This window comes from Rhinolophus sinicus, chromosome 2 (genome assembly GCF_057876585.1).
Source record: "Rhinolophus sinicus isolate RSI-liver-muscle chromosome 2, RSI-T2T, whole genome shotgun sequence".
Classification (NCBI taxonomy): domain Eukaryota; kingdom Metazoa; phylum Chordata; class Mammalia; order Chiroptera; family Rhinolophidae; genus Rhinolophus; species Rhinolophus sinicus.
In genome coordinates this window covers 122,022,575-122,045,383 of record NC_142502.1, presented here as the reverse complement: position 1 = coordinate 122,045,383, position 22,809 = coordinate 122,022,575, and the positions used below count along the sequence as shown (strand labels likewise).

At 41.8% G+C, this 22,809-nt stretch overlaps 1 protein-coding gene across 1 annotated transcript in view; it reads left to right on the top strand.

Annotated features, from left to right (window-relative positions):
* Positions 1-1,310: 1,310 nt before the first annotated feature.
* The window catches only part of IL1R1 (interleukin 1 receptor type 1), a 73,197-nt gene continuing 51,698 nt past the window's right edge, over positions 1,311-22,809 (top strand). The window contains exon 1 of the mRNA XM_019753872.3: positions 1,311-1,672. The gene's annotated coding sequence lies outside the window, so the exon portion shown is untranslated. The remainder of the gene's footprint in view (positions 1,673-22,809) is intronic.

The window sequence follows — 22,809 nt, the reverse complement described above, 5'->3', positions numbered from 1 at the left end:
GGCTTTGTCTTGGGTATGTCCATTCTTGAACTCTTTAGAAGGAAATGTAGAATGACTCTGGCTGGATCAGACCAGTGGGGCCAACCCTGAAGTTGGGGGTGGGGTGGAGTTTGTCCCCCCAGCCTCATGGCTACCCCGCATGGGGGAAGGGTGGAAAGTTCCGATCTTTGAGGGGCTTGTCAGCTGCTTCAGCGAGCTTATGTCTTTAGCAGTCTGCTGGTTTACCAGATGGCCTAGACCTGACTGCTCACTCTAGACAGGTTAACAGTGTCAGCAAAACCACCACAGGGATGTTGCCTTAAACTGCAAGACCATTCTGCTTATTCTTAATGTTGTTGAAATCCCTGTCTATGGCTAAAGGGGAACATTTGTCTCTCAATTAAAGCTCATTAATCTACCAATTAATCACTTGGCTACTTGGTAATTACCTAGAATGGGAAGGCATTCTAGGACGGCCTCTGGAAAGGATACCAAGAAGAGTAAGGAAATTGCACTGTCCCTGAATGCATACACCCTGTTCCCAAACAAATAGCACTGATCCCAGGTAGGACTTGAAGAGCAACGTCAATCTGGGCTGTATCTGCCTGGCTGAGGGATTCTTGAGGAAAGTACTTACTTTTTCTATGCCTCAATTTCTTCATCCGTAAAATGAGTCCATTTTAAACCATGTGACACATAAAAAGTGTCCACACTTGCTGTCTCTCTTATTATTATAGAGAAGAGACACGGGCTCAGGTAGGGAGAATCACTCAGGAGTCTGAATGCAGAACACAAGAGGAGTCATAATAGAGAAATAAAATGGGTATTGGACAACGCTGTCTCTCCTGGATGGATCAGGCTGCCAAGTGTGGAAGCCCCCCATTTGCCTGCGTTCTTCTGCCCTCAACACCCCTGGTACCATCCTGAGCTGAAGGGTGATCAGCGGGCCTCCCCACCTCTGGGACGCTGAGAAGAGAGCCTTACTGTTTTCCCAGGGCACATGGCAGATGGTGGGCATATCATGAAGCGGCCCTGGGTCTGAAAATAGGAAAGAACTGAATTAAGGATCCTGTAGCATTACGTCTGTGAATGTTGTATAAGAAGGATTGAGAGGTCGGCAGAAAAGGGAGAGGGTATGAGACCCCAAACTCTAATGACAGGAACTTATGACAGGCTGGACATGTCGGCAAGCCTTTTCCAGGTCCAGTGCAAAGTTATATGAGGAGAGACACAACATTGTGAAACGCTAGAAGAGAACGTGCAGAGTGTTGATATTTTGTAAGGGTTTGGCATGTTTTTCTGAATGATTCTGGCTGTCTGCCCAGCTCTGAGTTTCCTGTTCATAGTTCCCCACATGTGTAACTGCTGAGGATTAAAGCCATTACAGACTCTGACACAGAGTCACCCAGAGCCCACTTTCTTCTTTCTTTTAGTGTCAGCACTGTTGGCTCATCTGATAAGTGAGCTGTCACTCTCGTGCTGCCGGACGAGACTCAAGGCTCTTTGGGGGGAAAGAAAAAGGAATTGGTGACTGTATCCAGGGCTGACTTTGAAATGCACTTTTGTATTTAATAACCAACATCAGCCCAGCTGGCTTCATTTGGGGGAAGAAACCCGTGGGCCTACCCAGAGCGTGACCACCTCCTCTGAGGCCAGATGTTCCCAAATGGCCCAGTGATGAAGAAAGGAAACGGTAAGATGATGAACTGCACTTCGAGATTTTGTTTCTGTATTTTTTTTCTCCTTTTCTTTTTGCTTACTTGTACATTGATGAACTATTTAGGAGAAACAAATGGAATCTGATGAAACTGATAATGTTATGCTGTTTGTCGAAATAAGATTTGAAGGTTTTCTTGGAGTTATGTGGCTCTGTAGGCATATTTAACTTTAAGATGTGTCTGGGAACGTATTGAAAGGTCACCTATAATTATGTATGTTTTGTTTGAAAGATTAACCATGCAGTACATGGAAAATATATTTTATCACAATGTACTACTTATGAGCCATAAATAGTTACGTGAGTTTCGGTAAATCGTGAGGTTTAAATGAAGGGTATTATAATAAAGTCTTTTTAAAATGCTGTTGCTGATGTTAGAATTAAGATTTACTTTATCCTTTCTGTTAAGCTTCTACGGTTTAAAAGGGGCATAGCCTGGATAAGTGTTTGACTGAAGTCATTGCATGATTACCAACAGACATCCATTAGTGGCATTTAAAGTTATAATGTGTTGTATTAGATAGGCTTATACCCACTTCCTTCAGTAAAGGCTTAAAATAACTTTAAAAGCACGAGAACATTTTTTTTTTCCAGAGGCTTTACAAATGTTACACCTACAGCTATAAGGAAGGCTGTGCACTCTCATAGGGGGTGATAAACATTGCCCCGTGTTTCTTTTTCTTTCTTTTTTAAAACATTTTTATTGGGGAATATTGGGGAACAGTATGTTTCTCCAGGGCCCATCAGCTCCAAGTCGTCGTCCTTCAATCTAGTTGTGGAGGGCGCAGCTGAGCTCCAAGTCCAGTTGCCGTTTTCAATCTTTAGTTGCAGGGGGCACAGCCCACCATCCCATGTGGGAATTGAACTAGCAACCTTGTTGTTGAGAGCTCGTGCTCTAACCAACTGAGCCATCTGGCGGCCCCTCCAGAAGCTCAGTGACAGCTCGCTGTCTTCCATCTAGTTGTGGAGGGTGCAGCTCACTGGCCACGTGGGAATTGAACTGGCAACCGTGTTGTTCAGAGCTCGGGCTCTAACCAACTTAGCCATCCGGTCACCCTGCCCTGTGTTTCTTATTGGACACCCTTCACCTCCATAATTTCTATCAATACTGTTGTTGTGGGAAAGAATAAGAAAATGGGACAGAATCTGGGAGATTCAAGAAAGGAAACAAGAAAACAAAAAGGAAAACAAAATGAGGTTTACGTTTCAATTCAACTTAAAACTCCTTGCTCTTTTGCAAAGTGCTAGCTTGCAGTGTGGCTATGACCGTGGGAAGAGCTGGATGGTGGGGGAGAGTGTTTTGAAAGATGCAACTGATGACCAGCTGGTTTGGGAAATGACAGTATTCGCCCCCAAGTGACTGGAGATAATGCTGTGTGTGTGAGGCCGAGGGAGGCCGAATGTGTTCACTATACATGTGCGGGTCTGTTAGGAAAACAAAGAGGACAGCGCTGCCGGAAGGAACGGGGAACACTTTGTGAGATGAATTTGCCTTTCCTCATGCTGGTGATGAATTTAAAAGATATTAATGGTCTTTCTCAAATCAACATGCAGTTGCTAATCGTTTAACCCACAAACGCTTTGGCGCATGTGTGTTAGCTTACACAGGAGAAAAACTTGACAGTTGTGGTCAAGGACTGGCTAAGACCCACTGCTGAAATATATCCTTGAAAATTTAAACAAACAGCACGTTTCACTGTCAAAAATAAAACCAAAAGGGAATGCATACAGATAAGTAAAAAAGATGAAAAATGAAAACCTATGATAAACACTGTTAACATTTTGGGGGGATGCGTTTTCTCTGAACACATTTACATTTTGGAAAAAAACATACTTGATGGTTTATTACCTACTTTCCCTTTCAGCATTATATAGTGAGCATCTTGCCATGTGAATGAATTTCTTTCTACAAAAGCTTTTAAATCACATTATATGGGTTAGTTTATTAAATCACGTTGGTAGATATTTGATTGTTTTCTATTATTTATTTATTTATTTTTAAAAATTTATTGGGGTGACAATTGTTGGTAAAATTACATAGATTTCAGGTGTACAATTCTGTATTACATCATCTATAAATCCCATTGTGTGTTCACCACCCAGAGTCAGTTCTCCTTCCATCACCATATATTTGATCCCCCTTACCCTCATCTCCCACCCCCCACCCCCTACCCCCCTTACCCTCTGGTAACCACTAAACTATTGTCTGTGTCTATGAGTTTTTGTTTCTCGTTTGTTTGTCTTGTTCTTTTGCTGTTTTTGGTTTATATACCACATATCAGTGAAATCATATGGTTCTCTCCTTTTTCTGTCTGACTTATTTCGCTTAGCATCGTACTCTCAAGATCCATCCATGTTGTCACAAATGTTCCTATATCATCTTTTCTTACCGCCAAAGAGTATTCTATTGTGTATATATACCACAACTTCTTTATCTATTCATCTATTGAAGGACATTTTGATTGTTTCCATGTTTTGGCCACTGTAAACAAAGCTGCAATGAACATTGGAGCACACGTGTCTTTATCTCTAAACGTTTTCAGATTTTTTGGGTAGATACCCAGGAGAGGGATGGCTGGGTCATATGGCAATTCTATTTGTAATTTTTTGAGGAACCTCCACACTGCCTTCCATAACGGCTGCACCAGTCTGCATTCCCACCAACAGTGAATGAAGGTTCCTTTTTCTCCACAGCCTCTCCAACACTTGTTACTATTTGTCCTGTTGATGATAGCCATTCTGACTGGGGTGAGGTGATATCTCATTGTGGTTTTTATTTGCATTTCTCTGATGATTAGTGATGTTGAGCATTTTTTCATATGTCTATTTGCCATTTGTATGTCCTCTTTGGAGAAATGTCTCTTCAAGTCCTCTGCCCATTTTTCAATTGGGTTGTTTGTTTTTTTGTTGTTGAGTTGCATGAGTTCCTTGTATATTCTGGATATTAGCCCCTTATCGGAGGCACTATTTGCAAAAATCTTCTCCCATTCAGTTGGTGGCCTCTTTATTTTGTCGATGGTTTCTTTTGCTGTGCAGAAGCTTGTAAGTTTCATATAGTCCCATTTGTTTATTTTAGCTTTTACTTCCATTGCCTTTGGAGTCAAATTCATAAAATGCTCTTTGAAGGTCCATAAGTTTAGTACCTATGTTTTCTTCTATGCAGTTTATTGTGTCAGGTCTTATGCTTAAGTCTTTGATCCATTTTGAATTAATTTTGGTACGTGGTGACAGATAGCAGCCTAGTTTCATTCTTTTGCTTGTGGCTATCCAATTCTCCCAGCACCATTTATTGAAGAGGCTGTCTTTCCTCCATTGTATGTTTTTAGCTTCTTTGTCAAAAATTATCTGTCCATATTTATGTGGTTTTATTTCTGGGTTCTCAATTCTATTCCATTTGTCTATGTGTCTGTTTCTCTGCCAATACCATGCTGTTTTGATTATTGTAGCCCTGTAGTACAAGCCAAAGTCAGGGAGTGTGATACCTCCAGCATTGTTCTTTTTTCTTAAGATTGCTTTGGCTATTCGGGGTCTTTTGTGGTTCCAAACAAATCTGATGATTTTTTGTTCTATTTCTTTAACAAATGCCATTGGGATTTTGATGGGGATTGCATTAAATCTGTATATTGCTTTGGGTAATATGGCCATTTTAACTATGTTGATTCTTCCAATCCATGAGCACGGAATGTCTTTCCATTTCTTTGTGTCTTCTTCAATTTCTTTCCAAAATGTCTTATAGTTGTCAGCATATATGTCCTTCACATCCTTGGTTAAGTTTATTCCTAGGTATTTTATTCTTTTTGCTGCAATTGCCAAAGGAATTGTTTTTTGTATTTCTTTTTCTGAGATTTCATTGTTAGTATATAGGAATGCAATGGACTTTTGTACGTTGATTTTGTAGCCAGCAACTTTACTGTATTCGTTGATTGTTTCTAATAGCCTTTTGGTGGAGTCTTTAGGGTTTTCTATATATAGCATCATGTCATCTGCAAAGAGTGTTAATTTAACTTCTTAATTCCCAATTTGGATGCCTTTTATGTCTTTCTCTTGCCTGATTGCTGTGGCGAGGACTTCCAACACTATGTTGAAAAGCAGAGGTGATAGGGGACATCCCTGTTGTGTTCCTGAACGTAGAGCAAAGGGCTTCAGTTTTTTACCATTAATTATGAGATTAGCTGAGGGCTTGTCATAGATGGCCTTTATTACGTTAAGGTATTTTCCTTCTATACCTATTTTGTTAAGTGTTTTAATCATAAATGGATGTTGTATCGTGTCAAATGCTTTTTCTGCATCAACTGATATAATCATATGATTTTTGTCCTTTATTTTGTTTATGTGATGTATCACATTGATGGATTTGTGTATATTGAACCATCCTTGTGCCCCGGGGATGAACACCACTTGGTCGTGATGAATAATCTTTTTAATGCATTGTTGTATTCGATTTGCTAGAATTTTGTTTAGGATTTTTGCATCTGTATTCTAAGGCTTCCATTCTCTGCTCGGCAGTGAGGGCTTAAACCACCATTTTCAGCCTTCTTCCCTCAGTCTTTTCTCCAAGGTCTCTGCTGTGAGCATTGGGTTCAGCTGTGTTATATGCTGTCCCCTCAGCCCTGTGGAGCCCTGGCGGAGCCCTAGCAGTCCTAGTTCTTCCCTCTCCCACAGCTGCGGTAGTTCCGGGAAGCAGCGAGCTCGGAGCACTGAGCTGGGTCTGCGTCCTGCCCCCGCGCGGCTCCGTCTCCGCACTTCTACCTTCCCTCCTCCCCACTTGCGCGATTCTCCCACCTTTAGGTGAATTCAGTAGTGGGCCTCTTCGTCTTGCCTGTCTGCTCTGTAGGGAGTCCTTTGTGGAGTTATTGTTGTCCGATTAGTTGTGAATTCCAGGGGAGCTTTACAGAGGCTCACCTCACACCGCCATTTTGATGACGTCCATCTTTCTATTATTAACATTACTGAGACTAAGATCTTTGTAGCAAAACCTTTGCATCGCTTCTGGATGACTTCCTTGGGATCCATTTCCAGAAGTGGAATTGTAGAGTCAGAGGGCATGAGCATTTTTGAAGCTCTTGATCCCTGCTACTAAATTAATCTAGGAAAATGCTATTAATTTATACTCCCTCCAGTACTGTATAAATCCCATTTTCCCAGTTTCATCAACATTGGGTTTTACAAATTTTTAAAAAAATGTACTAATCTGATAACTGGCAAAGGCTATGCTGTTGTTTTAACCTGTGTTAAGGAAACCCTCTGTAAAACCTCTGGCTTTTTATTCTACCCCTTCACGTTCAGTTTCTTGCCTTTTTGGTTACTCATCAAAGTGAGTGTCTCTGACAGTAATGTATGCCAACCTAATTTCTGAACGCTTTGACCTCATTTGGTTTCGCTCAGCAAGTCAAATGCTTTTGCTCTGACCTTTTACTGTTTGAACAACCGAGGGCAAACCTCAGTATTTATAATTTTATCTGTAAAATTTTATCTATAAAATTTAGAGATAAGGGCTGACTGGAAAACCCACCACACGATCTTACTAGGAATATGAAGAGATAAGACAGAAGGAAGTTCTCTGAATAGAAAAAAAAGTAAACATACAAAATGTACTTTTACTGTGGTTGTTACTATTTATACAGAGGGTGCCAAAAAAATGTATGTACATTTTAAGAAAGGAAAAGTGAATTAAAATTGTGATACTCAATATATACCGATAACAAAAGATGAATACAAGTCACGTTTGACTTCTGCAATTACAAGAGGTGCTCAAAGTGGTTGCCATCAATGTCCAGACACTTCTGATTATGGTGAACTACTGCTTGAACAATGTTGACCAAAGTGTCCACTTGTATACATTGTTTTTGGCACCCTTGGTATTCTGACTTTATAAAGTAGGCAGTTTTGGGAGCACTACATGCTGAAATTTTGACAACGTCTTGAAATTCTAAACTTGAAAAGTTGTGAGTGTGTGTTACAACATATTTCTTGGCTCTTAGATTCAGCAGCAGCATTTGGTGTGTTCCAGATTCACATGGACATACATTAGATTAAAAATGGTTTGTATTTGGTTCCTTATTTATCTCAGTCGCATACAGAACAACACACCATTCTTCCCAGATTGCATTGTCATCATCCACTTGCTTTGCTCTGACCCCCGTGAGAGCTCCTCAAAGGTGGGGGCTGGTTTATTGTGTGTTTCTCTCTCCAGAGTCTGGTTTGGGGTCTGACACCCTGTGGGGGTTCAACAGAAGGGAGCTGGGAATATCCCAGAAAGGAATTACAGGCGATTTAAAATATACATCTTTTCTGGGGGCAAGTTTATTATTTTGTTTGTTTAGATCAGTTTGGGTTGGTTTTTGTTTCTACCGAGTAAACCTTTAAAACTCTTAATGGATATTGAGCAAATGAATACAAGCCAAGTGTTCGTAAGTGCAAGTCTCTTGTGAGTATGAAAAGCTTTACAGGAAACACAGACTTTCCCTCTGACACTCAGCTCCATGTTAGGCTGTTAAAATCAGAACCAAACTGATGTTTAGGAGTGGTTTGAACTTGGTTACTGAATAGATAATGATGACAGCTAATACTTAACAGAACCCTTGCTATGTGTGGGACCTGGCTCTAAGTGCCTCATATGAGGCAGTCATTATCATCATCTTAGTTTACAGATGAGAGAAGTGAAACACAGTGAAGTGATTTGTCCAGTCACACCAGCAGTGGGTGCATGGCTGGGCTTCATGACTCAAACAGTTGTACTCTAGAGTCCACGCGTTGGTGAGGGTGGGACTGACTGAACTTCAGAGACAATGACACATGGTTTTTGAACGGTTGATGACATTTGTGCTGATTGTTTGAGGATATCACCACCATTTAGTGTGTTCCCACTAGGGAACATGCACTGTTCTGGGTTCTTTACACCCATTATTTCGAATCTTTTTCACACGCTTGCCAGATTGGTGTCATTATTCCAGCTTTAGGGCCAAACAAACTGAGACTCTGAGAAGCTCAGTAAGTGGCCCAAAGGTGCCAGCTAGGGATGAGCGATTTGGCTTTCTAGCTCATGTGCTGCGCTGGTCTGGACAACTGAGTGCTGACATGGTCGGTTTTTCCATCTAAAGGTGCTAAGAGTTCAGTTCTTCTGCATTTGGAGGGGTTGAGCCTAGGAACTCAGCCCAGTCATCCCCTTACTTGGGGGTTTGAGGCAGAGCACTGAGCCTTAGTTTTTCTGAATCAATGTGGGCCAGTGTGAAGTGGCACCTAAAGTTGATTTTCAGGCTGGTGTTCCCTTGCAGAACCGTCCAATTTAGCCCGTCAGCCTAGACACAGTGAGTGTTTACAATACGTAGGGACTCTTGCTATATACTTCCTATCTACTGAGCTCCCAATTCTGCACCAAGAATGTCACTAAGGAGCTGGGATTGTAGGGCGAGTGCTAGCTTGGGTGCAGAGGTCCAGCTCTGCTTTCTCCTGGCCAGCTGATCTACCTTCTCTTTGCTTAGTTGTTCCAGTTATAAAATGGAGATAAGAATATAATTTAAAATGGTATTTTACTTACTTTTCTGTTAAACTTTTCAGTAAGGTTTTAGAATTTTTTTAAAAAATGTTTTTAAATTGGATAACACACCATTTACTTACTTTTGAATAGACAACGTGCAATTTAAAAAGCTACTCAGTGAAGTGTCTCTCTCTTCCCTTTTCCCAGCCGTCTCTTTCCCTCTTTCTCACCAATAGGTAACTGTTGTTAATAGTTTCTTGTATTTCCTTCTACCTCTTTCATACCGCATTAGTCAGGGTTCTCCAGAGAAACAGAATCAATAGGACAGGAAGACATTTATTATAAGTTGTTGGTTCTGTTATTATGGAGGATATGTCCCGCAATCATCCATCTGTAAGGCATAGACCCAGAAAAGCCAGTGGTGTATTTCCAAGGCTTGAGAAATGGAGAGCCAGTGGTGAACACCAGTTTAGGTCTGAAGGCCTGAGAATCAGGAGCTCCAAGGACAGGAGAAGATAAGGATCTCAGCTCAAACAGTCAGGCAGGTAATTCAACCTTCCTCTGCCTTTTTGCTCTATCTGATGGGATGAGGCCCATCCACGTAGGGAGGGCCGTCTTTACTCAGTTCACCCATTCAAATGCTAATCTCTCCCAGAAACACCTTCACACACGCACACCCAGAAACAGTGTTTAACCAACTATCTGGGCATCCCATGGCCAGTCAAGTAGACACATAAAATTAACCATGGGATGCCACAGTGGGGAAGGGAGATCTGGCTGCTTGTGGGGTCACAAAAAAACAGCCAGGCAGCAGCACAAGTGGCACACATAGTGATAACACTGTGAAAGAGATAGATGGCTGCTGACACAGTGACCAACAAGACAAGATCTGTGTTAGCCTGGCGTGGGGGCATTCTGGTGGGGGAGGGATGAGGTCTGAGGCAGATGGGCTGAGGGCAGAGGGACCAGCAGCATTAGCACCTGTTGGAGGAGCAGAAAGAGGGTCTGCACGTGGCTGTCCGGTGAGTAGGAGGGAGGTTAGAGGTGAGCTGGGAGACAGAGGCAGGGGCCATATAACGGTGGGCATTTGGGGCCACAGGACAGAGTCTGGATTTTCTTCGGACTTGCAGGTAGCCTGCAGTCATGGGCTGGGAAGATGGTGCCAGAATCTGTAAAGCGTTACCTCGTAGACCCTAAACGCTCACTTACATGACACTAGGGAGGCACAGCTCCCATGCACAAACACTGAAGCATCATTGTATTTGCTACAAAAGGTTGTGGCAGGGGTGACTTTTGGTATAGGTCTGGCATCCAGAACACAGTACTCTCTTGCCCAGCCCTGAATCCCTGTGTGTGTGACAAGTGACCAAGCTTTGCCTAAATGTAGCTGTGGAGACATTCTACAAAAATACATTCTACCTCTGCCAGAAATAAAACTCAGTTTATAAAAGCTTTTCTCATTGATAGTCTCACGGATTACTAAATTCACTGATCATTTGGACAGATTATTATGGAGTGTCTAAGTCCTGTGCTACGGGGAGTGAGAGAAAGAGGAGTTGGGAGGGAATTACAAAGATAAAGAAAATAACGAAGCAGTTGATAGTGCAATTTTGAGACTGATGTAATGGTATTTTGTAAAATGTCAGCAATCAAAAGGGTGGCAGGAAGGGGACAGTGGAGAGGGCTTGGCCACTTTTGGGTTCCAGTTGAGAACCCTGGCCTTGCAGTGTGAGCCATGTGCAAATCTGCCTCGGGGGCCTGCATGGTACTGGGGAGCCCCTCTGGACTGTAACTTCTCTTACATCCTCTTCTGGAGGTGTGAGAAGGGTTATCATCTAACTTTAGCAGTGAAGAATTGAGAACTTTCTGCAAGACCACCGAGTAAGCAAAGGGTGGGGCTTGAACTTGAACTCGGAGGCCACGGCCCTCTGTGCTCCAGAATAGAGCAGAATCACCAAGCCTTATCACCTGGGGAAGGCCCTCAGCAGAGGACTCTCTCCTGTTCATCCTCTTTTCCTCTGGCTCCTCTAGTTCCTTTATTACTGGGCTTCTTTGCTTGAGTCGGTAGTGTTGGCAGGGCTGTGCACAAGGCATGTGGACTGCACCATGGCCTCCAGTGCCTGACAGTGGGATTCTAAGCAGAGAGGTGCTTCCATCTTGTGAAGAAACAGAGGAGACCGAGACAAAGTATTGTTAAGAGGGCACTCAGGCCCATCTCTATGGCATAACTGGTCATCTGTGGCCAGAGCAGAGTGGGGGTTAGTGTGTGTGTGTGTGTGTCTGGTGTCTGCAATGAAGGCCTTAGGCACTGTCAGCCCAGAAGAGGAGGTAAGGGATGCAGGTTTTCATGGAACTAGGACCCTCTGGGCAGAAAGTGGGCAGGCTGCTAGGGCAGCTAACACCTCAGGGAGTTTTGCCTTCTGGCCCAGGGGAAAGAGGGCAGCCTTTGCTTCTGAGAAGAGGGGACTCTGCAGGTGAATTTCAACCCAGAGAGAATTGCCTAAGTAAATGCAACAAGGGGTAGGGGGGTCAAGTGATAACGATAGGTAAAAGAGGCTGCCAAAGGAAGGTTTACAAAAGAAAAGTCCAGAACATATTTACAAAACTTGAAATGTATCTGTGCTTTTGGTTTTTCTATATCTGTGTTCCATCTGAACATGACGATGGTATGAGTGGCTTTAAAGACTAACAAACAATTTAATGAGGATTTTAGCAAGTTTGATGTCTGGAGACTTCAGACATCCCCCAAATCTATGAAAAAACGAATGCTGACATTTCTATAGAACTAGGTGATTGCATGTTAGTGTCATTTGTGGAAGTTTGCCTTTCAAAAAAAAATCATTTGTGGGGAAATTATTGAAAGTGAACATGCTTATAAATTATCCCGTGTTTTTCCCCTAAACATGCCAAACCTCTTTACAACGAGGTCCTTCTTGGCTGAGGTTAGCACTATTGCTTTCAATGACTATCTCCACTCAGCCATTTATGCCAACAACGTCTTCCAACATGGGCCACAAAACCAACGCATTCCAAAACCATGAGTTGCCCCCCCCCCCGGACCCCCCCTAGGATTGATGTGGTGTTCCTAATTCTATTCCATTCCCGGAGTTAGCGAGAGTGTAGAACCTGACTGGAAATCCTGGGCAACTTTTCTTTTATTACCTGAGATTTCTTCTGGGGGCCCCATGATCTCTTCACTCTCGGCTGATCAGCAGCGATCGTATCCAACTGCTGGAAGTGCTAGCAGTCATCTGTGTCCTCCCGCTGATGTCTGGGTGCTTGGCAGACTTTACCTGTGCTCCTTACACAGGTTTTATTGTTTGCAATTTGTCCCGAAGGAAACTGAGGCTCAGAGGTAACAAATGAATAGCCAAGTCAGGATTTGGACATGGGTCTGCTGGATCCCCAAATTTCTTTACATCTCATTGTGCAGAAAGGATGAGGGGATGTGGAGGCAGGGAATGCTAGTTTAGAAATAGTTCTGTTTAAGGTGTAGTTGGAGCAGCCTTATGTGTATGAGTGCTGACCCCACGATGAAGGCTCCCTTCCACCACCTCTGATAGGAATTTTTCATCCAAATTGGCACATGTTATTTGTAAGCTAGTTTTTAAAAAGATATTATTTGCAAAGGTTATTTTTCTAGCCTCTGAAATGGCCAGTAGATAATATTTGAGCTAAAATCAGTATAAGTGAAATATGTGTAATAATAAAGTATAAATTCAAGTATTACAGGGAGTTGAGAGATATTTCTCTGGAATGATTAAACAGACTCTGCCTGAAGCAGGTGGGAGAAAACTGGTTTCACAAACAGTCTCACCTGTCAGAGAATAATCCACTCATCAAAAAGATAAAAGATAAGGGTTGGCCAAGATGTGGAGAAAAGGAAGCCCTTGTCACTATTAATAGGAATGTAAATTGGTACAGTGACGATGGAAAACAGTGACTATGGAGGTTCCTCAAAAAATTAAACCTAGAATTACCATATGATCCAGCAATCCAACTTCTGGGTATTTATCCAAAGGAAATGAAATAGCATGTCAAAGAGAAATCTGCACTCCCACGTTCATTGCAGCATTGTTCACAACAACCAAGATATGGAAATAATCTACATGTCTGTCAATGGATGAATGGATAAAGAATATACGGCATATATTTTGGAATATTATTCAGACACGAGAGAGAAGGAAATCCTGTCATTTGCAGCAACATAGTTGGAACACGAGGGCATTATGTGAAGTGAAATAAGCCAGACAGCAAAAGTCAGATATCATCACTTATATATGGAATCGAAAAAAGCTGAACCCAGAGAAACAGAGAGTACAATGGTGTGACTGGGGCTGAAGGAGAGGAAAATGGGGCGATATTGGTCAAACTTCCAGTTATAAGATTAGTAAGTTTGAGGTTCTAATATGCAGCATGATGATTACAGCTAACAATACTGTGTCATATCCTTGAAAATTGCAAGACTAGATCTTAAATATTCTCACTACAAACAAGAAGTGGTAATTATATGAAGTGATGGGGGCCATCATATTGGAATAGACAAATGCACCAAATCAGCACATTGGACACCTTAAAGTTACACAACATTCTATGTCAGTTATACTTTAATAAAGCTGGAAACAAAACAATCAAACAAAAAGAGGATAATCTGTAAAACTATTAGCAAAGATTCACAGGAGGGAAAAATTTCCTGGAGGGAAAATATATGATTATAATCAGAGGTGATAGAACGTGTATTTAGTTGACTTTAAAACTCTCATGTGAACTTTTCATGACTACCTCTTTTGAATAAATCTCCCCCAAGGATTAAGCATTTCTCTAGATTAACTCAGTGGGTTCCTGAGCTGACTCATAGGGAGAACGGGAGGTTACATTTTTGCTATTGCAATAACATGGGAAATTACACCCAATATCACTCACCATGCTTGAAGATTTATCATCAACCTCCAATTCTGAAATTTATTTAACTGCAAGATCAGAGTTATAAACTTTTTTTCCGGGTTGAAATGTTTAAGAAATTTCATGAAGTAGTGTGACATAATATACAGAAACTAGGTCCTAATTAAGGGAGCAGTGCTGGTGGGGAAGATTGGGGTGATGGAGACAAGCATTTCTTTTAGTCTGAAACTGATATCCAGATCATTTATTATTATTATTATTATTTTATTTTCAGTTCTTTTTTAGTTTTGTCAATTTTATTTCTGTCTGCTTTTTTTATTATTAGTTTCAGGTGTACAACACAATGTAATAGACACTTACATCCCTCACAAAGTGATAACCCTCCTCCCCCAATCTACTACCCCTCTGACATCATACATAGCTGTCACAATTCCACTGACTCTATTCCTTATGCTGTGCTCCACATCCTGTGACTATGTCTATTAAATTATAGTTGACATTCAATATTATTCAGCTATAGCTTCAGGTGTATAGCGCAGTGGTCAGGCATCTACACCGTCCATGAAGTGTCTAGGGAGACCACTCAGATCATAAATTATTGTCCTAGGCAAACCTGCTGTATGTGGATAAGCCCCTGAAGCTGAGGATTTTCCTTCACCTGGTCCAGTCCGCCAGATAACATAGAAAACGGGCATTGCTGCATTAGTTAGCGGTTGCCAATGGCTGCATATTGGATCACCTGATGAGCCTTCAATACTACTGATGCCTGAGCCCTACCCTGCAGAAGTTCTAATGCGATTGGTGTGAAACACAGCCTTGGCATAGTGATTTAAAAAAAACCCTCTGGGCAATTGTACTCTGCGCTGGAATAAGATGAGTTGAGAACCACTGACTTGGGAAGTAGACAGCCATAAATTCAGTAAATTACCAAGAAAATAGGAAGTTGGCTAGAACAAGCCTGTTCTGACTTATTGCCAAATCCTGCCTCCTGGCGGAATTTAGGTCTGTTTCCCAGAAAACCTTGTCTCTGCACGTTTATCAGCGGTTGTCTATCTCGTCAGCATGGTTTGAATGTTCTAAAGCATGGTGAGGGTAAGTACAGCTGACCCTTGAACAACATAGGGGTTAGGGGCACTGACCCCTTTACAATCGAATATAACTTTAGACTCCTCAAAAACTTAACTACTGATAGCCTGCTGTTGACTGGAAGCCTTACCAATAACATAAACAGTAAATCAACACATATTTTATATGTTCTATGTATTATGTACTGTATTACAATAAAGTGAGCTAGAGAAAATGTATCATAAGGAAGAGAAAATACATTTACAGTATGCATTGGAAAAGAATCTGCGTGTGTATAAGTGGCCCCGTGAAGTTCAAAACTATATTGTTCAAAGGTCAACTGTTGTGTAAACATGGCCACTTTCATTACACATCTGCTCTGGTCAAGCTAACGAGAAAAAGCCAGCCTTTACGCATCGGGCTGTATGTGTATCAGGGGAGAGGAGATCTCAAGTGCTACAAAGTGGGGATTGCCAACGCCCTCCGGAGAAGGGGTGGAGATAGTTGCCCATTTCTCCTGGTTGGAGGGGTGGGAAGACCCTAAAACACACTCTTGAAGGAATGTACAGAATTTAGGTGGGCCTACAGGGATGAAGAGGAGGGAACTGAGTTGGAGGAGGGAGAAGGACAACATTCACAGGATGTGGAGCATAAGGAGTAGAGTCGCTGGTACTGTAACAGTTATATATGGTGTCACGGGGGCAGTAGATTGGGGGAGGGGGTTATCACTTTGTGAGGGGTGTAAATGTCTAACTATTACATTGTTTTGTACACCTGAAACTAAACAAAACAAAACAAAACAAACAAACAAAAAAAGGAGGCAGTGATGGGGAACTGTCAAAGGGATTGGTGCATCATTTGACTGAAGCCAAGAAGCATCAAGGACCAGGGTGGAAATGTTTAAAAATCTGGGGTCCAGGGAGCCCAAGGCACATCTGGAATGTGAGGTCCAGTGGTCTGGGCTTTGTCCCGGAGGCAGTGGGCTGCGCTGCCTGGCAGGATTTGTCAGCTAAGAGTGAAGCACAGGGCAAGTCGGGGCTGGCCTAGCAGTCTTCACCCAGCTCATCTGGATTGTGTAGAAGAAAAGTGTGTTTTGTCTGTCTCGTTGGACAGGGTGGGAAGGAGCCTGTGTAGGTTACACATGTTAGTTTTCATTGACAAGGTGGGTGCACTGCATGAGGTGGCTAGGACTTCTTCCGATTGTTGCCTTACTCATTTCTCTCCTCTTCTCTAATTTCTGACACTTTCTCTGACCAGCCCCAAACCCCCTGAGGAAGAAATTTCAGAGCTTTCCCCTCTTCCCACACACAGAATCTTGTTGTCTAGATGAGTAACAGTGAAACTCTGACTCTAAAAAGATTGTGTGAGTATTAAAAGCTTTGATGGTTAGCATGGTATTTACTTAATAATTCTGGCCACATTGACTCTTCAGTAACTGCTTTTTTCCCTTCTTTTCAACAACAACAACAACAAATGTAAAGGTCAGCCAGAATCGAGCATAAATGGCCGACACACTTCTTCTGTAACTGGTGTTTCTGTATTAACATTATGGCATCTCAATGCTCTCCAGTGTATTTCGGGAATTTCTTTTATAAGAAAAGCTCTAAGTGCTGCTGCTGTGATCCAGAAAGGGGACTGGAGAGAGGTCAGTCTCCTGGAGTTGAGATCACTTTGTCTAAGTCTGATTTTAAATTATCAAAAAGTATTTATTGTTTTGCACTGTGTTAAACATGGTTTTTGTCCCCCAAATCTCTTGGTTTTGCTTTTATTCCCATTGGAAGAAATAGGTGAAATCATGTTAACAGACTTTCTATATTTGGTCCTTGTGTTGTCTTTATGACCAGGCTAACACTTTTCTAGATAAAGTTTGCATAACTATAGTTTCTCAGTTCTGCTTCTTGGTGTTCTCACGTTAATTAATAATCCCATTGCAATATATTTGACCCAGTTTGAAAGAATCTAATAATAAATGGGGAAGGAAAAATAAAATGACTTAAAAAAGATAATGCTTATTTATACACGAATCTTAGATATATGACAAAGTAAGGAAATAAAATATGGAAAAGTGTTTGTTTTAACATCCTAGTTTTAATTATTGGGCAGTATTATCCCATATCTACACCTTTACTCATCAAACCACGTGTCCAATTTGGGATTGGAAGGACATCCTTACCCTACACTTGAAATAGCAGCTCCTTCCCCACTTATCTGTGAGGGAACCAAGATAACAACACAAAGCATCTACTATGTGCCAACTACCACGATGAGCACTTTATCTGGGTTGTCACCATCCTGGCAAGGTGGGCTGTATTATCCCCATGTGATTAATGGGGGAACAGATCCTGATGAAGCACAATTGGAATGAGGCCACAGTGGCCTCTCCTATGCTCTTTGTGGATCCCACGTATGAACATTTGCTGCTTAAGTTTCTTGTTGACATTACAAAATAAAGTGGTTGCATACATTACTGTTAGCTATCTCTGACTTCTCAGACCCTTAAATAGCCACCAACATTTCTGTTCCGTTACTTCTGTACTCCAAGGGCCCTTTTTGAGTCTTTGTCCTAACTCCCTTCTGGCATGTTCCTTGCTTATTTATTTGCTTAAGTGACTCTCACCTTGTCCCAAAGAGGACTTGGAATTGCTTGTTGCTTGTTTAAACATGTGTCCAAGTCTGTATGGCCCCTCAGGGATGTGGGTTTCTCAGAAACGGTGTTTGTGCGTGTGAAACACTGCCGGGCAGAAAATATTTACTTTGTCTGGAGCATGAATTTCAAGGGTTACCCTCATTTATTAAGATCTTGGAAAAGTGCCAAAGCTGCTGCCTCCTGGGAGTTTTCCATCAAAATCTGTCCATTGGCATGGTAAAGAATGTGTTTGTAAAGAAAAGAAATTATATGTATATATATTTAAATTGCTCAAAATAAGCATGTGATTCTGCCAGAAGCAAAGAAAACATTTCTCAGAGGGTGATGATAAAAACCACAACTTAGTGCTAAAGTTAGGTTGGCCCTTTCTTTTAATAACTCAAACACAGGCAATCAAAACGTAAGCTCCCACTGCTCTTCCAAAATATGTCGTTGTCCACGGAGTATTTTCCCTCTCAAAATGCTTTGTACTTTGAATTCTTTGTGAAGTTGGAAAATTTACTATGGAAACCAAATTGCACTTCCTTTGATCAGCTGAAAATTAGAAAATAAATGTTGTGCAGTCAGGAGGTTATTATTTTCAAATTAACTGCATCAAATTAACTTCTGGGACCAAAACCTCAATGACACAATTTCAAAAGGCAACTGTAGCAGTCACTTGAGGACCAGGTGTTGAGAATGACCTCCAGTGCACCTGGCCAGAGACTGTGTCAGCCTAGTGGGGACAAAAGCTGAAGTGTCTTCACGGAAATTACATAACAAGTACAGACTGTTAGCTCGTGGTCACACAAGTGGGTTTTAGTGGTAAGTCATTCTCATGGTCCTTAATCCCTTCTCAGGACTCTAATGGGTCCCTTGGTGACTCAGGTGGACAAATAGTGCTATCCCGAAAAGGTTCAATCTAAAAGCCTTCCCTTGAGGTCTCCAAGCTTTTGTTCACAACCTCACTATAATTAACTTTCATGTGCTTATTTGGCTAGATCAACACACATCTCTGTCATGTTTCACATGAAAATATTTCAGCATGGAGACTTTGATGTGTGTGTTGTGTGAGCATGTATGTTGTGTGCGTGTGTGGGTGTTGGGTTTGTTGTGTGTATGAATGCTATACGAATATGTTTTTTGTGTTGTATGTATATTGTGTGTTGTGTAAGTGTTGTATGTGTTGTGTGACTGTTTTGCATGTGTTTGTTTGTATATTTTGTGTGTATTGTGTTTTTTTGTGTGGGTTTTGTGAATGTTTTATGTGTTATGTGTGTTGTGTATGTGTTGTATGAGTGCCCAGTGCCTGGCATATATTTGCTTGTAAATATTTGTTGAATGAAGGAAAGAACATAACTTCTGCCTCCCGTGAGCTCATTGTATAAACTGAAAGGTTAGATTGTCAATTCCTTATGGGTATGGGCATGTTTTGTGTTATTTTTCTGTTCTTCAGAGGGAGACAAGGCTGGCATAAAAAAAAGTGTTGGGGCTCAGATTGGAAATATATATTGTATAACTGAACACAATTTTGCTCTCATGCTCAGTCTTGTTGAAGGAGATATTTATTTTTCACATTCACCTTCTCATGTACTATCTGATTCCTTTCTTTATTATGTTTACAGTTCGTTGTCTATAGACTGTGAGGTCTGCATGTGTAGGGATTTTGTCTGACTTGTCCCCAGATACATCCCAAGTACCCAGAACACTGCCTGTTATACAGCGTGTGCTCAATAAATATTTATTGAATGAATAAATATTCAAGAAGATTTATTCATTTAATAAATGAGTAAGAGTAAATGAGTTCCAGCATGTTTGGTCTAAATCGAGGTTTGGGGGCAAATACAGGTATTGCTATCTCTGCCACACTGTACTTTAAATCTCAGTGTTCTTGGTAAGTGGCTTTTCAGGGCTTCTCTCTCTTGTTCCTCTCTGGTCCTCTCCCTGAGGTTGACCTAGCATTCTGCCTCTCATGATTGCCTCTATCGCTGGCATCATGAGGAGGGCCCCATGCAAGCTGGCCCTGGGTGAGCTGTGTCATCCTGCTTGGTCAATGGTAGTGACCTGTCTTTGGTCCTTGCTGCATCCTGTCCTCTGTGTGTCTATTGTGGTGTGATGGGTCTCAGCGGAGTATGGGCCATCCAGCCACCCAGTGCCAATAATGGAGGACCTTGCCATTGCCACAAATAACGGTTGCAGGAACTGTAGACAGCTTCTCCCATTTGGCTGGTGGCAGCTCCTTCTGCTCTGATTCTCCTGTGTCTGGATGGAAGCCAGGTCTCACTCCATGCCCACCTTCTCTGAGGGAATTGACCTCTCCCCAGCATTCTCCAGGGAGAGGAGGCTGTCAACCCAATGACCTCAGGTTTCTACTCTGTCTTCCAGACTTAACTGTAAGAGCTAAGCTCTTGCTTCCTCCTTTTTCTCTCTCTGGGGGCTCTTCCCGCTGTCACAGGATGTCCCCCACCCCTCCCCAGCTATGTGGTAGAAGAGCTCCACTGTCCTGGTCTAGCCTTGCTTATTCTTTTGCTTAGGGGTCCAGTCTTGCTCCCTGACTCTTAAGATGTAAAGCCCAATTTAGTGAGTTCCAAATCAATCCTTTTTCTGTCTGTGCCCGGCAGTTTTCCACCACATTTTAAGACACCTCTTGTAACAGATGATAGGTCATAGTTACTTGGCAGCATTTATTCTTTCCTATTGTGCATATTATAATTAATGACATTTTACTTAAGGCTATTATCTGGCCATGGACTTAAACTCTATTCTGAAGTTTAAAGACCAGCAATACCTTCTTTGTTCTTGCCTCCATCTTCTGTTCCCTGAGGTAATGGATGCCTCTCCTTTAAAGGTATGAAGCCACTGGACAAGTGGAAACAATTAAAGCATTGCTGGGAAAGAATGCATGTTTGTTTCATGTTCAAAAAGTGTAATTCCCAGCACATAAGATCACCCTTTGAATCAACAGAAATGGGATAGGGCCACCTTAATGCAATAGACTGGCTTCCACACTGTACTCTGGAATACAGCTAAAGAGAAAAATGTGTCCATCTCAAGGAGGGCTGGTCTGCCATGTAGCGAGATATAGACCTCCCAGACAATGGGACAGAGCTCACTCAGGCCGTGGGGAAGTCACAGCACCTGGTGCAGAGCGAGGATGGAAGCCCTCAAGACTGATGCCATTAAACCCTGGAATCAGCCTCCTGTCCAATTCCTTGACCATTAAGGACACGTCTGATGATATCTTGGTTTCCCAGTGTGTCCTTCCTGGAGAAGAAAACCTGCTGTGATTAAATAGCAATAGCTTGTCTCTTTGGCAGTTATAGGTTTCATTTTCAACTAAAAAGTCAGAATTCCATTCTGGACTTACACATCTGTCTCATAAGAATATTATGAGTGTAAGACACGGAGAGGCCTGAATTCCAGATGAGAGCCAGGCCTTAGGGACAACTGAGTCCACTGGCTAAGCCGTCTTGCAGAATAACTTGGGGTTAGCCAGATATTCTTTCTAGGAACAATTTGACCTCAAACAATGTCTTTCTTCTAAAACTTCTATGTTTAGATCAGAGTTTTCACACACACCAATGAAAGGGTGGACATGAAATAAAGACATGTCAAATCTTGGGATAACAACCAAGTTTAAGAAAGTGTTCTGTAATATGAATGCAGGGCACTCAGTTAGACATCAGTGATTATAAGCTATAGGAGTTGGCCATTGTCAGAACCATAAGCTCTTTCAAATGAATTAACTTTGCTCAAGGAAAAAGAGCAAAATGGTCATCAGCATTTGGGAGTGCCTTCTGGAACCCAAGGGCAAAGATGTAACCTGCCTTCCAGAAGGGCTGGGACCAGCCTGGGAGGTCGTATGTCAGAGTCTGAAAGAGTCTCTTTTCATTTCTTGTCTTCACTTCTCGCTTTTTTCACTTTCTCTGAAAACAGGCTTTCTTTGCTTCTCTGGTTTGTATGATGGAAAACATAGCCACCTTGCATCTCCCAAATGCAGTACAAAGCAGAATAATACCTTCTTTGTTTTGACTCCATCCATGACACATAGAAATTAGTTCTGTGTGTTTTTAGCTTGATACAAAATTCTTGGGAGGGAGAATGTGAATGTTCTACCTTTGGTCTAGTGAATACTCTTGACCCAATCGGCCATGGCCAAGAGCGTCTTCCTAGGCCCACACCTATAGAGTTGAGGTGGGGTCAGGGAATTGGTTTGCATTCCTGAGAAATAGGAGTGTGTAACACACTGAGTAGACAACAACCCAAAGGCGTTTGTGTAAATGAAGAAAGACTGAACACAACCTTGAGTTAAATATTCAAGTACATTCAATCTATTTCCTTACGGTGACATTGCATTCTAATCCAAGGTGTGTTGATTCAAAGGATGATATACTCTAATGCCAAAGTTTCATCAATCAAAGACATTTAACCACAGATGTATCATTGCCATGTTATACTTACTGCCTGTGAAGTTGTGTTTATATCTTATTGGGGAAAGCGTTATGAAGCCCACTTTGAGAAGCAAGCTCAGTTTTCTAATAAATACATTTAACTTTTTCTGGAATGAAATATTCCCAGAATTCCAGAGTTCAAACAAATTTGAGTAAATCAAAGCAAAATTTACCATTAATATTAATGGTAAATGAAGGGGCTAGGAGAAATATTTCTGAATTATGTCAATACTTCATGTATGTACAGTAATACATGAAGTTTTATTATACACACTAATACAATTACAAGAAAATATAGAAATATAGGTGGAGTGTCTCATGGATCTTTTCTGGTTGATGGAAAGCAGGGAATGAGACTTGGAAGAGATTGTAGGGGGAGAGGAAAAGGGGGGGAATGGAAAAGGGAAGAGGGAGAGAAAGGGGGTTTATTGGGTGAGATCATCTCAGTAAAGCCCTGAGGGGCTACCCCCATTACTGAGCTTAGACAAGGCGAGCGGGAGATGGCAGAGTGGCCACGCTCGCAGCTCTCAAAGCTGGTGGCTGGGAAGATCTCCCGGAGACTCTTTCTTGGTGGCTGCCCAACTGTCTAGAA